We start from the raw sequence: 13,594 nt of genomic DNA, 5'->3' as shown, positions 1-13,594 counted from the left end.
ATTTATCCAACACCTGCAGCTGCAGCGAAAATTAAGCTAACAACTACATTAAATATTTATGAACTCCTTAATGTTACGAATCCAAGTCTATACATGTATTGTCCATTTGAATCTAGGCACGTGCAAATTTTGAACGAAAAATAATTTGGATATTTGTGTTATCCTGTTATATATAACAAAATTGAAATTTGTAACTCCATTTCAATCAAGAGTTTCATCACCCTTTATCCCTTTTAACTCTCACTTCATTCAAGAATCACTCAACTCTCCCTCATCAACCCATGCTCATCAAAGTGTCGCACTTATCAACAATATATCATAGAAAAAGTTTGTTTTGGCCTTTTATGAGAATCTTTAGTACTCTAATTAATATTCAATTCTTGTAACATGCATGCACTTTGAATATTGCACTTTGAATACTTCATCACTTCGTAATGTACTTTCGATTGCTTCGGATCAGGAAAATTATATTTTCTTCCTTCATTTTTACTTGTCCATGTTATTAAATGTAGCTAGATGTTCAATAATATTTTTAGTTTTGGAAAACCAAAGCTAAATTTACTCATTTGTGCCTATTTTACCCTTTCTATTATATACTATTCATTGTCCAATACATTTTCTAGAGCATTAAATTTATTATATTTAAAGAGGGATATAGTAAGATTATATTATCCATATTATTTATTATTTCTTAAGATTATGTCAAATCAGTAGTGAATAAATATTGTTAGACAGAGGGAACACTTCTTCATAAATAATATATAATTGAACTCTACAATTGTAACAACCCACCCGGTCGTTTGTGAAATTTTCTCGTCTTCTCTATTTTAGCCCTTCTCGTGGTTGGAGTACGTAAATTATGACTCACGGGATGAGTAGTATCAACTTTTGAGGTGTTTGAAAGTTTTGAGTATTATAAATAACTATTTAATTGATAAATTAGTGGGTCAAAATAACAATTTATTTATTTTTGTGGTTAATATAGGGATGAAATTAAGTGGTTAGGATTTACCATTTATAATATTAATATCATCAGATATTAGGGCAGGAGGGGAGGGGGGCACAAGAGTTACAGTTTTCGCATTACAGCTTTGACGGGTGGGAATCTCTATCTATCTCGCACTATTTCGAGTAAGTGAGTAGTTCTCTACTACTAATTCCTTGTATGCTGCATTCTTATATGATGAGAAAATGTTTCTTGATCCTTCTGGATTTGTGAATAGAATGTGAGATTGTATATTTTATGTACATTAGACGGGTTTGGTTATGCTATTCATTACACTAATCCTAATACCAACAATAGACGTGTAAATAATCTATAACAGTAAAAGGCTTCTTTAGAATGCTTATACTTTTACCTCATCCCCATAATTTTCTACCTCGGGTGTTTTGATACTATGGTTTCCAAGTATGTAAATTTATATTCAAAAAGTTGTGAATTGAGCAAATTTGATGCTGTTGTAAAGAATTGGCATCAATTGGCACCATTACAGTGGGTTGATGTTAATTATATGTTATAGATTACGTGAATGACCTACAACACCACTGAGTTGTAATTGTTTGATACTTAGAGTTATTTAACTTGCAATGAATAAGTTTTCCTTAGTAATGACAAAAAGAAGAAAAGATGTTATGAATGAGAGTTTGATGGCAGTGACGTTAATTAGGCCATTGGGCAGCCACTGTTTCAACGGTTCACTTTAATTTTGAAGTGAATTCTAATTCAATTAAAGATAATCATAATAGTAGGGTTTTCATTAGATTCATACTCTTATAGGGATTATATTTTTGAATAGATTTTGATCATTTGGAGACCTTACGGAAGGGCAAGACCCTTGCAAATTAGCTTACATTTGGATTCTTCGATTGAAGTAGGTTATGATTTAATTGGAGTTTAAACTCGACTTAATTATGTGTATGCTCCTAAATTAGATACTTGTTGATTGGTTTTCGTACATGCTAAGCTTGAAATTATTGTTGTTTGGATTGTTGATGCGTGTATAAATGATTATTGAAATTTACTTGATGGAATTGTCTCATGACTTTAAGTGTTCTTGTAAACTTGGTACATTGTGTTGTATGCTGTGGGATTATGTAAATTTGATATTGATAGGACCTTTATATGTTGGATTGGGTACCACACCGGTATGGATGTGTATGTGTTGGATTGGGTACCACACCGGTATGGATGTGTATGTGTTGGATCGGGTACCACGCTGGAACGAATATGTATATTTTGGATCGGGTACCACATTGGTACGGATATGTATATGTTGGATCGGGTACCACGCCGGTATGGATGTGTATAGATTGGATCATATACCACGCCAGTACGGATGTGTATATGTTGGATCGGATGTCACGCTGGTACAGATGTGTATATGTTGGATCTAGTGCCACGCCGGTACGGATGTGTAGATATTGGATCGAGTGCCACGCCGGTACGAATATATATGTGTTGGTTCGGGTACCACGCTGGTACGGATGTGTATATGATGGATTGGGTACCACGCCGGTACGGATGTGTATATATTAGATTAGGTACCACACCGGTACGAATATGTATATGTTGAATCGGGTACCACGACGGTATGGATATGTATATGTTAGATCGGGTACCACGTCGGTACAGTACATGAACATAGATTGTTCCCTGCAGGTCATGACTATTTGGGCAAAAATAAGTCTCATAGCATGTGTGTACATATTTGTGTTGATTCTGTAGATTTTTACCATATGGCTGATACTCTTGATGGCTATGTAGCTTATTTGTGAGCGCTGTTTGACCTGTTGTTGCTGTATTGTTGATTCATTGAATATTTATTATGTGACGATGCCTGTTTGTTTGTTATTTGATTTATGTTATGTATGTGCTATTAAATTGAGTTGACCTATGATACCTGCCAGTACATAATGGTTTGTACTGATACTACCCTATACTCTTCTTTTGTTAAGTGCAAAAGTGTTCTAGAGACTCAGATATGACCTCACCTCTAGAGTTTGAAAGCAGATCTTAATCCAAGGGTGAGCACTCCGTCTCCAGGCTATCATGGGTCATCTTATTGTTCTTGTCCATCTTTCGAACAATGAAACATTCTTTATTTACTTTATTTTTGGATATCTCTTTTGGACATCATCATTGTTTAGAAGTTCTTGCACGATGACTAATAACGCTCAATTTATACGTCAATTTAGTGCAAGACGGTCGTATTCAATATATTTACCCAACAAGAGTCGGGGTCAAATCCATAAGGAACAATATGAGTGGCGATTGAGTTAATTCAAAATAGTAGTGTTTGCCCAATTCAACCTGAAGGTACAAAATGGTTTGGGGAGTTTTCAATCATGTGGGATGTGGAAGTAATTTTTGGGCTTCTAAGGACTAATTCGAGACTAAGAACAATTAGAGTGTAATCAATTAAAATGGATCTTGGGACTATGCTTTCCTAGGGACAAGATCTGAATAGGAACATGACAATTTAATGCAAATTCTAATTATTGATGATGTGGTAGGATAGGTATAACGTCTTTGAGGCTAGTCTTTCGACAAAACCACAAAAATTTCACTCGTTGGCTCTTTCGAGCACCTAACAAATGTGTCAATCAAAGCCACCCAATACCTCAATTGGGAATCCCTATTTCTAGGATGAAACCCATGGCATAGTTAATTTCACAACCACCCTTACGTCTAAGATAGTGATAGATTCACAAACTACACACATAATTGTCTACCACTGCTTTGGTCTTCACTTCCCTCTTTCGAGGATGATATGGATTTCCAAAGCTTACCCAAAACCCTTCTTTAGAAGATGGACTTAAGCTTTCTAGAGTTTGGAGCTTTCACCCATCAAACCCACACGGGTATTTAGGGCTTTCACCCATCAAATTCCAATCACAATACTCAAGCAATAATTGAACTCATCATCAATAAACTATCATATGCACAAATTAATCACTACCCACATACAATTTCATCCTAATCAAGCATAATCCCAAGAGGTAGATTTAGCAACTCATAATGATAATAAACACAAATAAATTAATATTTCCATCAAAATTATCCATAAGAAAATAAAGAGAGTGCAAACCACCCTTTAGAATTCAATTAATCTTCAATGGATGAAGCCAAATCTACACTTAGAAATCACTCTAATGTCTTCTTAGCTTAAAATTTAGTACAAGTCTTTCTCTAAGTACCAAGAAGTTACAAAATCCCTAGACTAAATAAGGGAGGTAGGGTTGTAGAATGATTGGTGAAAATGAGGTACAAGACCCCTTAAATAAGCCCCACTTGCACATTTAAAAAAATTATAAAATTGCCAACTTGCTTTTGATCTGCTTGAGTGGATTCAAAGCGGATGGAGAGCAGATACAGATCAGATGAAAAACAACTCCTAAACAGATGCAAAGCGGATGCAAAGTAGATAGCTCTTTTCCTTCACATTTGGCCTCTTGTTGACTTGAATTACTTTCTCATATTCCATTTTTAACTATTACCTATATAAATGAGCATGAAGTAAGAGATTACCATCAAATCAACGAAAAAGTATGATAATTTAGGCCTAAAGGGTGCTAGCAAGTCGTCAGATTGACGACCTGTCAACCCCCCAAACTTAAACTATTGCTTGTCCTCAAGCAACCAAGAATAGTTCAATGAGATAGGGTATTTAACTCAAATCAACCCAAAAGAAAGCTATACTAACGGAAAAAGCTAACAAAGCTTTACAAAGACTTTCAAACACGTCATGGCAACAAATAACTAAAAAATTTCAATAAGCTCATATTTAAAATGCAAGGATGTAAATTTGTATCAAATGAACCTTCAAAAATCAATAAAGCAATATTAAGAGGAAACACAAAATTTTCAAAAATTATCTCATTCTTCACAATGCAACTTACTTCACCCATTTATCCAAATCGAGAGTAAGACTTCACCCTCTACCCAAAGTATCGATGCCGCTCACAAGCCAGAGTTAGCTCCACACACATAATACATGAAAATTTTTAAAGGAGCTCAAATAATGAAAGAATTCACACTCACTCTCGCTAAGAAATTCAAGTACAATGAGTAGAATCATAGGCTTGCCCTTTGTATTTTTCGTCACTAATGTAGACTTACCTAGTTTGAAATCGCTAAGGTCTTACGTGTCAAGGTGAAGACTTAAGGTGTAGGAAGGAATATCTATGGATCAAGTGACTAAAATATGTCCTTCAATGCAATTTCTCAACCCTTTCTACCCCAAAATTTTCAAACTATCCACCTTATTCTCCTTTAAATCATTTCCCATTTTCCCCAAAAAAATTTATTAACATTTACTAAACAATTCAAAGCCACAATTTTCTTTCTTTCTTTCTTTGACTTTTTCAAGAGACATTCTAACTTTGAACTCTTCTTAGCCCCCTATTTGTCTCATTTTTCTTCACATTATATGGGCTAGGCTATATAACTTTATAATCAAGTTTGTCTCTTGCCTATTAAGCACATGAATTGACCACCTCACATACACCTTCTTTTTTTTAGCTCATCTTAGCACATCACATTAATTCTCCCAAACTTGGAGTATGAAACATCCTTACATTACTCTCACAACTACACAAATCCTCCAAACGTAGGCTTTCAAATATATTTCAATACCTTGAATCATACGACGCATCAAAGGAGGTTGAGTGCCAAAAGAAAGATTTTAAAAGGGTTTAGGTGTTTTAGCAAGGTTATCATTACAAAAAGAAAGAAAAATGGGCAAAAAGGCTCAAAGGGTTTAACTAGGGAACGATGTTGAGGTAGAAATTTGGTCATGTGATGGGTCAAAAATGACCTCGGGTCATTCCAAACTTGTCTAGGATTTCGCTTTGAACACACTCGGGGCAAGTTCTAGACTACACATGTACAAAAAGTATTCAAACATCTCACCACACAGAGCATCGTACTCATAGAGCAAAAAGTTAATCTCCTAACCGATTTGAGCAATTTCACTACAAAAAATTGGTCAAATTGTGAGGGTTAATTTTACGATTTGCGGGGTTTTTAAATCTCCACAAAATGTAATTCCGGTGCTATCCAAAACCCCCACAATTCGAGCTATCACAAATAATTTGCGGTGGTTTTTTCCGACTTCCATAATTAATTTGCAGCGGTTATTTTGCGGGGGTTGACCCCCGTTACTCTAAATTTAATTATTTTTATAATAAATTTTTATTTAAAAGTTGCGGGGGTTTAAAACCTCTGTAATTTTATTTTTTATTTTTTTAAAAAAAAATTAGTAGGCCCATCAATTTTCAATAACTAATTATATATTCTAATTTTAGCTCAAATTTAATTATTCCTTTAGACAAAACCTAGAATCCAATATTGTTTCAATTCATATATCATTAATACAACATGAGTAATTAAACATTGTAATGGAAAAGCATATCAAAAATAAATTGAACATTAAACTTCAAAATTAAATTTTCAACATTAACTAGTATCTTCAAACTCCAAAATCAAATTTAAACAAACAAAACTTCAATATTCTAAGATCCACTCCAACCACACAATTACATCATCATAATTGAATATTGACTTTCTTAGATCCTCAACCTTAAAACATCTCCTTCACCCAGCTAATGTTTTTCAGCACTCACAAGATAGAGCAGGCTTTCTGACCCTTCTTCTCTTCTTTTTCTTTTGCTTGGATGGTTGTAGTACCACCTTAATGGCAGCATCAAGAGCAGCCTTAATATTTTACAATCTTGGCAATTGAAATATATGATTAGATAAATTAAAAACTTAACCATATAAGTTATCGTTAAATTAGAAAAGCACCTGTTGTGTTTTTGCACTACATTCAATGTAAGCAGTAACACCAATTGACTTCTTCATCTCCTCACCCTTAAAACGAAGTAAGAATTAAGATTTTGCTAGAGGGAATATACAATTGTTATTCAAGACACGTTGAAGGTATTATACCTGAGCTGTGGTAAGTGGAACAACACCTGGATAGTCCACGAAGAACTTCTTATCCTCTCGGAGATCTAATTCAGGTCGAACTCATCAAATTTAATATGTACTAATAGTTATATTACTATCTCATGTTTGCAAAACTCTTTATCAAAGGAGAAATGGCTTTGGAAAATGTTAATGTTCCCACTTTATTGGGCTACATTTGTTATTAACTCATGATAAAAGAAGCATCATCAAGTTTAACTTGAGTAGGATTCTTGAGTTTAGCTTTCCTAAGCATGAATAAAATGTTATAAGAAACTATTGTACTATGTTGCTCGAACTCTTTAGAAATGTCGACAGGCGTGTGTTGGATCCTCCAAAAGTAGTGCATTTTTTAAGAATATGATACGGTCCAGATACATTTTTGTAGGATCCGAGCAACATACCTGAATGAAGTAAACTTCGGTGAGATGAAACAACACCAATATCAGGGAAGCAACCATCCCAGCCTTTCTAATGCTCATAACTGTAGCTCCAAAAAGCTCTCCAGCTCCCTATAACCAAAGAAACAAACAAATGCATTCATATTTTTGAAAAAAAAAATGAGTGGAACTGTCACACCCCTTTTTACACCAAAAAGATATATTTTAAGATTCGAAAGGGTTTATATTATTAAAGAGACAAGATATTAAAAATTTATTTCGAAAAAGGACTATTTATATTTTTTATTCAGAGTCGCCACTTGGCATAATCCGATGTGCCAAGTAACCTTTGGAAAATCCTTTTCAAAACTGTTTTGACTCTTTTAAAACTAGTTTGCGAACAGAGATTCCGGCTATGGAATTCTGTTGACCGAGGGGAATGTGTTAGGCACCCCTCGATCCCGTGGTTCGACCACGGTCACTTGGTGGAGAATATCGGCTAAATTTGAAACTAAAGATGTATAAACGACATAAACACACAACAATCAAGCAAACGAACACAGATCAAAACAAACCCTAAAAATATAATGTTCAGCCCAATTATACAGTCCAAGAAAAAATGTGTAAATAAATCCTATCTATCCTATACTAATCCTAACTACGCTCCTATGTTTTACCCGACGCCTCTGGCCTTCATCACGGACATCCTCCGAGTACAAAATACTTCGGGGCATTCTCCGGATAAAATAATACAAGAACTTTGGGGCATTCCCCGGCCAAATGATAAAATTGAATCAAGTACCATAAACCAGAAGATATTCAATCAACATTCCATATTCAAACATTCAACGAAAACTTAATCCTAAATTTGATTACCCCAAACTATGTTTGTCTATCCATTTCCACATGTTATAATTCTATCATGTTCCGATCCGCATTCATGCTTATTTTGAATTAAACAAAAGTCTACCAACCCAAATTAACCTACATTCAACTTTTACTGATTTCTCCATTCCCGCCCCGAACTTTATTTTTATCAATCAATAATTAATATATGGTCAAACTCATCCCTCAAACATGGTCGAATCAACAAACGTCATGATCAACATCAACAAAAAAAACTAACAAAACATAATAATGCCACACATAATCAAAACTAATTCACCGCACCAAGATAAATAAAAGAGAGCGGGTTAAGAAATGGACCTTCCAATATCAAATTTCGTTGATAATATGAGTTAAGAAAACCAAATCCGAGAGCCCGAATAGTGAGACCTCAACAGTGAAGAAATCCAAACTCGGTATAGAGAAACCAAAAATCACAAAAATTGACCACGAATGATCCGATTAAGACTAACGGCACCCAAATTACCCAAATTCCAACATAACGCAACCAACAGTCGATGAATACCACAGCCAATTTCAGCAACAAAAATGCAAAATAGACGAAACCCCCAAAAAACTGAACCCACAAGAACCCAAACAAACCGAAACTAACCTGAGTAAATCGAAATCTAACCCAAACTATCCAAAATCTAACCTAAACTAATCCTAATCTGGTCTCTCGGCAATGGCGATGGATTAAATTAAACTTCCAGTGGGTTTTGGAGTTAAAACAGAGAGGGTGAGGTGATTTTCGGTGAAGAACGGACAAAAAATGCGATCTCCAGTTAGGTTCTTCTGTCCCATCTCTCTCTATTCTACTCTCCTTTGGGGTGTCTATGTGTGATATCATGTGTGGTTTGGATGTGTGATGAGAATGGTGGAATCATTTTGGTGGTGTACGTATGGTTATCTATATGTGGAGAAGAAAAATGGAGTTCATCAATGGCTCATCCCACTTTCGTATCTCTCTCTCTCTATGTAAAATTAAAAAAATCAAGAATCCCCCTGTTCTTGTGTGTTCTTAGTGCGTATATATGCCCTTTTTGTAAAAAAAAATATGGGGGAGTCACGTGAGGGAGTGGGATGCCTAGAGGGAGGTGGGGTAGGGGTGAGGTAATGAGGTGGTTTATTTTGATTGGGTAGGTTGTTAGGATAAGATAAAATTAGTTAAATGTTATTGTTTTGTTATTTTGTGGAGGGATTATCACACGTGTGAGGGTGTGTAGTAAAGTGTGAGCTAAAAATGAATAAAATAGAATTTGGGAGGGACAAAATTAGGTGTCTACAGCATGCACCCTTTGAATGTAAACATAAAGTGTTTTCAGACAAAGAAGTAGACAACGAGATAGAATTTTGTCCCGACCATTATTAAAAGAATGAAACAGAAGGAAGGAGGGACACGAAGTCTTGACTTAGGACATCCTACCTACCCAAGTTATGAGGGAATCAAGTGACAAGTATCTCAAAGGATTGGAAAGAGATGCAATATACCGAGTTGGATAGTCGAGTGAGGTCCCATCGAGGTTCCGGTTGCGATCTGTCATTACATCAAAAAATGAAAAATTACAAGAGTTAAAAAGATAAATAAAATTACAAAAGTCCTATCTCTGCAGCTTTTTTCAAACTCTTGGCCTGAGTTTCATCACCCTATTCTTCAGGTGGGCTCCATACTTGCAATTTTTTAATTTGTTACTTGGCTATCAATTGTTTCACCTTGTTGCTTGACTTTTCATTTATTCACCTTGTGCTTCTGGCGGGCTCCAATTTTGCTTGAGTTACCAAATAATAAAGTACATCTTCTTACAAATGCCGCTTGAATTACCCAAACAAGGAAGTGCGTCTTCTTACAGACGTTGCTTGAATTACCCAAATAAGAAAGTGCGTCTCCTTACAGATGTTGCTTAAATTACCAAAATAAAGAAGTGCATATCCTTACAAATATCGGTTGAATTACCCAAACAAGGAAGTGTGTCTCCTTACAAATGCTGCTTGAATTACCCAAACAAAGAATACGTCTTCTTACAAATGTTGCTAGAAATACCCAAACAGGAAAGTGCATCTCCTTACCAATGCCTCTTGAATTACCAAAACAAGAAAGTGCGTCTCCTTACCAATGCTGCTTAAATTACCAAAATAAGAAAGTGTGTCTCCTTACCAATGCTGCTTGAATTACCCAAACAAGGAAGTGTGTCTCCTTACAAATATTGCCAGAAATACCCAAATAGGAAAGTGTGTCTTCTTACCAATGCCTCTTGAATTACCAAAATAAGGAAGTACTCTCCTTACCAATGCCGCTTAAATTACCAAAGCAAGAAAGTGTGTCTCCTTACCAATGCTGCTTGAATTACCCAAACAAGAAAGTGTTCCTCCTTACAAATGTTGCTTGAATTGCCCAAATAGGGAAGTGCGTCTCCTTACAAATATCGCTTGAATTACCAAACAAGGAAGTGCGTCTCCTTACAAATACCGCTTGAATTACCAAACAAGGAAGTGCGTTTCCTTAGAAATATTGCTTGAATTACCAAACAAAGAAGTGCGTCTCCTTAAAAATGTTGCTTGAATTACCAAAATAATAAAAGTGTCTCCTTAAAAATTTTGCTTGAATTACCAAACAAGGAAGTCCATCTCCTTACAGATACCGTTTGACTTACCCAAATATGGAAGTGTGTCTCCTAACAAATATCTCTTGAACTACCCAAACAAGGAACTGCGTCTCCTTACCAATGCCGCTTGGATTAAATAAACAAGGAAGTGTATCTTCTCATAAATACCGCTTGAATTAAACAAACAAGGAAGTGCGTTTCCTCATAATTGTCCTTTGAATTACCCAAACAAGGAAGTATGTCTCGTCACTAACGTCGCTTGAATTAACCAAATAAGGAAGTGCATCTCCTCACAAATGTTACTTGAATTACCTAAACAAGAAAGTGCATCTCCTTACAAATGTTGCTTGAATTACCAAAATAAGAAAATGTGTCTCCTTACAAATATTGCTTGAGTTTTCCAAATAAGGAAGTGCGTCCCCTTACAAATGTTGCTTGAATTACTCAAACAAGGAAGTGCGTCTCCGTACAAATGTTGTTTGAATTACCCAAATAAGGAAGTGTGTCTCCTAGAGATATTGGATTATGAGTTTTACCATGGTTTTGAATACCAAATCTGAGTAGCAACATTGTCTCTTGTATTTGGAGAAATGAAAATATTACGGCCTTTGATGTTTAGGCTTTAAAATCCTTGATTCGAAGGTAACATGTGTTCCTGTTTCATTCAAAGAAAACTTGTTAGTATAAAAATATGGTGGCTGGTTTATGGCTTTGGTTTTTATGGAAATAACTCTTGCCCCTGTCACATTTAATCTTGGTTCCAACCATTATCATGTGTCACTAACTTGCTGCCTTATTGACCCGAACTCAGATTATTAAGAGTAACTCTAAAACAGATACAGTATCACTACTTTGTCATGTTTTTCAGATAAACCCTCTGAACCTTGGTATTTTCATGAGTTCCCAAACTTGTCGGTTGACAAAAATTTCTACATACCTTATTTCGGCTCACAATCATATCTCTTTCATATGTTGATCTTTTGTCTTGCTTTGCGCAATTGAAGAAGCTGGTAGCCAATTTTAAAATCTTTCCTGACTTGTTTTGACATGGACTTGACTCAAAGACGAGAAAAAATGACAATGATTTTATTTGGACAACTAACTAAAGAAAAATAAAATAAAAATAAAGAGAAGAAAGAAAAGAGAATGTATGTCCCCATTTGAAATAAAGAAACGAAAAATTTATCTAGAAATGACAGTCAACTCTAATGATTATTCCATGCATTTTGGATCAAGCTGCCTAATCTTTCCATCCAAACTTTTTACCAATTGTTGTTGATTTAATGGCTCTGAAATTAAGTTACTTGCTTGAACCCATTGCATTCGAAAAGCTCATTCGGCTAGTGGCACATTGAAGGATTTTTGCCAACAAGCCTCTCTCATTTTTCTCTCAACTCACCATCGCCTTATGGTGCTCGTAGGGTTTTCACCAATAAGACTCTCTCATTTTTATCTCTCTCAACTTACCATCGCCTTATGGTGCCCGTGAGGGTTTTCACCAATAACACTCTCTCATTTTTATTTCTCTCCTGATTTCTTATGCAGAGGAAGACGAGTAGTTCCCAAAATGTGTCATCATATCCATTGCATGCTTAGCCTTAGCATTCTCAAAGATTGATCTGAAGGTCTTTATTTGGTTGTAACTTGACTTTTGGATAAGTTTAGAAAGAATGAATGACATGAGGCCCAAACAACACTTGATGTGGGGTAGGACTCACAACTTTTGGAATCGACTCAAACAATGAGGATTAACTCATGCCCCAGTTTCTTATGGTTGGGTGACTCTAAATTATTTATTTGGTTGGACCGAGCCCTTAGTAGGGCAGCCTACGTATCTCACCCCCGAGAGAGGAGCATCAGGTCATCCGTAGTTCTGACAACTTGTTCTTTTGCTTGATTTTAAATTTTTTATTTTGTTGACTCTTTCTCTTTGGGACTTTTCTGACTTTATTTTTCTTGACATTCTTCTTTTTTTTTCTTTTTGGACATATTTTTTTTCTCTCTTTTTTTTGAAATTTTTCTGACTCTATTATTATGCTCGACACTTTTCTTTTTAGCTTTGACAACTCTACCTTGATTCCAAAAGAGGGGTATGAAAGAAAATAGGACTAAATCTCAAATGGGGTAAACAAAGGATGACACGATGTTTAGATAGCAGAATGAAATGCCTTCGTCATATCAATCATTGAAAATTTAAGTACATATCATGCAATATGAATGAGAGACGAAGATCATTTGTGACATCCTTTAAGCATTAACTTTGACTGAGTCTGTGCGTCGCTACTTCTTTAGTAAACTCAATCTTTGTTGTACATTCCTCACATTGAATGACTCATGATTTTATGGAGATGATTTTCTTTCTGTTCACGCAGCCACTATTTGACCAAATTGATCTATGTCTTTGAATTAATGATCAAGTTACTCTTGTGATTCTCAAAGAAAGTGTCTTAATTTTCAAAGAAGGCTTCAACTTGTCATCAAACATATCAACACTCTACCTATTTTCTTGGATGCTCTCTTTTTCTAATGTTAACCCTCTGATTCAATGTTCATGCTTAAACTGGATTTCAAGATCTGGCTGAAAATTCCGCTAGCATGTCATATCACTAGAATCAACATAAAATGTGATGTGTAAAGAAAACAAACATATATTTAAAACATAAAGGGAAAGGGACACTTTATTTAGTTGAAATAAAAAAATAGAAAAGTTTGAACATAAACGACACAGGGACAAAACAAGATAGATCCCAAACTACAAC

Source organism: Capsicum annuum, chromosome 8 (genome assembly GCF_002878395.1).
Source record: "Capsicum annuum cultivar UCD-10X-F1 chromosome 8, UCD10Xv1.1, whole genome shotgun sequence".
NCBI classification, from domain to species: Eukaryota; Viridiplantae; Streptophyta; class Magnoliopsida; order Solanales; family Solanaceae; genus Capsicum; species Capsicum annuum.
This window is presented reverse-complemented; position numbering follows the sequence as displayed.